Source organism: Arachis stenosperma, chromosome 9, assembly GCF_014773155.1.
Source record: "Arachis stenosperma cultivar V10309 chromosome 9, arast.V10309.gnm1.PFL2, whole genome shotgun sequence".
NCBI lineage: Eukaryota > Viridiplantae > Streptophyta > Magnoliopsida > Fabales > Fabaceae > Arachis > Arachis stenosperma.
The window spans coordinates 32,203,244-32,207,201 of record NC_080385.1 but is presented as its reverse complement, the minus strand read 5'-3'; the positions used below and the strand labels follow the sequence as shown (position 1 = coordinate 32,207,201).

The following is a 3,958-nucleotide window of genomic DNA, read 5'->3' as shown; positions in this document are numbered from 1 at the left end:
GTCAAGGAAAAGTCATCCCTGCACCAAATGTTGCTCAAAATCACGTTTTGAGCTATTTCTGGCGTTAAACGCCGGGCTGGTGCCCATTCCTGGCGTTTAACGCCAGGTTGTTGCCCTTTTCTGGCGTTTAACGCCAGTCTGGTGCCCCTTTCTGGCGTTAAACGCCCAGAATGGTGCCAGACTGGGCGTTAAACGCCCAACTGCTAGGCTTACTGGCGTTTAAACGCCAGCAGCTTCTTCCTCCAGGGTGTGCTGTTTTTCTTCCTGTTTTTCATTCTGTTTTTGCTTTTTTCATTGTTTTTGTGACTTCTTATGATCATCAACCTACAAAAAAGATAAAATAACAAAAGAAAATAGTTAACCATAAAACATTGGGTTGCCTCCCAACAAGCGCTTCTTTAATGTCATTAGCTTGACAGAGGACTCTCATGGAGCCTCAGAAATACTCAGAACCATGTTGGAACCTCCCAACACCAAACTTAGAGTTTGAATGTGGGGGTTCAACACCAAACTTAGAGTTTGGTTGTGGCCTCCCAACACCAAACTTAGAGTTTGACTGTGGGGGCTCTGCTTGGCTCTGTTTTGAGAGAAGCTCTTCATGCTTCCTCTCCATGATGATAGAGGGATGTCCTTGGGCCTTAAACACCAAGGATTCTTCATTCACTTGAATGATCAACTCTCCTCTATCAACATCAATCACAGCCTTTGCTGTGGCTAGGAAGGGTCTGCCAAGGATGATGGATTCATCCATGCACTTCCCAGTCTCTAGGACTATGAAATCAGTAGGGATGTAATGGTCTTCAATCTTCACCAGAACATTCTCTACAAGTCCATGAGCTTGTTTTCTTGAATTGTCTGCCATCTCTAATGAGATTCTTGCAGCTTGCACCTCAAAGATCCCTAATTTCTCCATTACAGAGAGGGGCATGAGGTTTACACTTGACCCTAAGTCACACAAGGCCTTTTTGAAGGTCATGGTGCCTATGGTACAAGGTATAGAAAACTTCCCAGGATCCTGCCTCTTTTGAGGCAGTTTCTGCCTAGACAAGTCATCCAGTTCTTTGGTGAGCAAAGGTGGTTCATCCTCCCAAGTCTCATTTCCAAATAACTTGTCATTCAGTTTCATGATTGCTCCAAGGTATTTAGCAACTTGCTCTTCAGTGACATACTCATCCTCTTCAGAGGACGAATACTCATCAGAGCTCATGAATGGCAGAAGTAAGTCCAATGGAATCTCTATGTCTCATTTTGAGCCTCAGATTCCCATTGTTCCTCATTGAGGGACTCAGAGGAGATTGGTACACGCCCACTGAGGTCTTCCTCAGTGGCGTCCTCCTCCTCTCTTTCCTCTCCATATTCGGCCATGTCTATGGCTTTGCACTCTCCTTTTGGATTTTCTTCTGTATTACTTGGGAGAGTACTAGGAGGGAGTTCAGTAATTTTCTTGCTCAGCTGTCCCACTTGTCCTTCCAAATTTCTGATGGAGGACCTTGTTTCATTCATGAAACTTTGAGTGGTCTTTATTAGATCAGAGACCATTGTTGCTAAGTCAGAAGTATTCTGCTTAGAACTCTCTGTCTGTTGCTGAGAAGATGATGGAAAAGGCTTGCCATTGCTAAACCTGTTTCTTCCACCATTATTGTTATTGAAACCTTGTTGAGGTCTCTCTTGATTCTTCCATGAGAGATTTGGGTGATTTCTCCATGAAGAGTTATAGGTGTTTCCATAGGGTTCTCCTAGGTAATGCACCTCTTCCATGGAAGGGTTCTCAGGATCATAAGCTTCTTCCTCAGATGAAGCCTCCTTAGTACTGTTTGGTGCATTTTGCATTCCAGACAGACTTTGAGAAATCAAATTGACTTGTTGAGTCAATATCTTGTTCTGAGCCAATATGGCATTCAGAGTGTCAATCTCAAGAACTCCTTTCTTCTGACTAGTCCCATTGTTCACAGGATTTCTTTCAGAAGTGTACATGAATTGGTTATTTGCAACCATTTCAATCAATTCTTGAGCTTCTGCAGGCGTCTTCTTCAGATGAAGAGATCCTCCAGCAGAGCTATCCAAGGACATCTTAGATAGTTCAGAGAGACCATCATAGAAAATACCTATGATGCTCCATTCAGAAAGCATGTCTGAAGGACATCTTCTGATTAATTGTTTGTATCTTTCCCAAGCTTCATAGAGGGATTCTCCATCCTTCTGTCTGAAGGTTTGGACTTCCACTCTAAGCTTACTCCATCTTTGTGGTGGAAAGAACTTTGCCAAGAAGGCATTGACTAGCTTTTCCCAAGAGTCCAGGCTTTCTTTAGGTTGAGAATCCAACCATATTCTAGCTCTGTCTCTTACAGCAAAAGGGAATAGCATCAGTCTATAGACCTCAGGGTCAACCCCATTAGTCTTGACTGTGTCACAGATTTGCAAGAATTCAGCTAAGAACTGATGAGGATCTTCCATTGGAAGTCCATGGAACTTGCAATTCTGTTGCATTAGAGAAACTAATTGAGGCTTAAGCTCAAAGTTGTTTGCTCCAATGGCAGGGATAGAGATGCTTCTCCCATAGAAATCAGGAGTAGGTGCAGTGAAGTCACCCAGCACCTTCCTTGCATTGTTGGCGTTGTTGTTGTTTTCGGCTGCCATGTGTTCTTCTCCTTTGAAGAATTCGGTCAGGTCCTCTAAAGAGAGTTGTGCCTTGGCTTCTCTTAACTTTCGCTTCAAGGTTCTCTCAGGTTCAGGGTCAGCTTCAACAAGAATGCCTTTGTCTCTGCTCCTGCTCATATGAAAGAGAAGAGAAAAAGAAAATGTGGAATCCTCTATGTCACAGTATAGAGATTCCTTGAAGTGTTAGAGGAAAAGAGAAATAGAAAGAAGAAGGAGAAGAAGAATTCGAACTTTAATTAGATAAGGTTCGAATTGTGCATTTAGAAGGAGTGGTACTCCATAAATAGAAGGATGTGGGAAAGAGGGAAGAGGATTTTCGAAAATTAATTAGAAAGATGTTAAAAACATTTTAAAAATTGATTGATAATTTTCGAAAATTGAAAGTGGAAAAGAAATCAAGTGATTTTTGAAAAAGATTTTGAGATTAGAAATCAAAAAGATTTGATTGAAAACTATTTTGAAAAAGATGAGGTTAAGAAGATATGATTGGTTTTAAAAAAGATGTGATTGAGAAGATATGATTTGAAAACAATTTTAAAAGATATGTTTTGAAAATAATTTTAAAAGATTTGATTTTGAAAATTAATGACTTGCCTAACAAGAAAAGATATGATTCAAACATAAAACCTTCCTCAACAGAAAAGGCAAAAAATGTTCAATCAAATCATTAATTGTTAGTAAGTATCTTTGAAAAAGGAAAGAAATTGATTTTGAAAACATTTGATTGAAAAGATATGATTTGAAAAAGATTTGGTTTTGAAAAACTTTGAAAACTTAAAAAAAAAAATTGATTTTGAAAACAAAATCTTCCCCCTAGCACCATCCTGGCGTTAAACGCCCAGAATGGTATACATTCTGGCGTTTAACGCCCAAAATGCTACCTTTTTGGGCGTTAAACGCCCAACCAGGTACCCTGGCTGGCGTTTAAACGCCAGTCTGCCTTCTTCACTGGGCATTTTTGAATGCTCAGCTTTTTCTGTATAATTCCTCTGCAGTATGTTCTGAATCTTCAATTCTTGGTATCATTGACTTGAAAAGACACAAATTAAAAATATTTTTGGATTTTTAATAATGAGGAATAATCAAATAACAATGCATGCAAGACACCAAACTTAGCAGTTTGTGTACTACTGACACTATATGAGACACATAAACACTCAAGCCAAAAGAATTCAAAGATCAAAACAAAGAAATATATGCATGGATTCGAAAAATGTAGTAAAAACATGCATTTGACACCAAACTTAAGATGAGACACTAGACTCAAACAAGAAACATCAAATATTTTTGGTTTTTATGG

The 3,958-nt window shown here is 39.5% G+C and overlaps 1 non-coding gene across 1 annotated transcript; it reads left to right on the top strand.

Moving 5' to 3' along the window:
- The first annotated feature begins 2,124 nt into the window (after window positions 1-2,124).
- On the top strand, window positions 2,125-2,232 carry LOC130952975 (small nucleolar RNA R71). Its single transcript, XR_009075149.1, has one exon. It is a non-coding gene; the product is annotated as a small nucleolar RNA R71 (small nucleolar RNA).
- The last annotated feature ends 1,726 nt before the right edge of the window (window positions 2,233-3,958 follow it).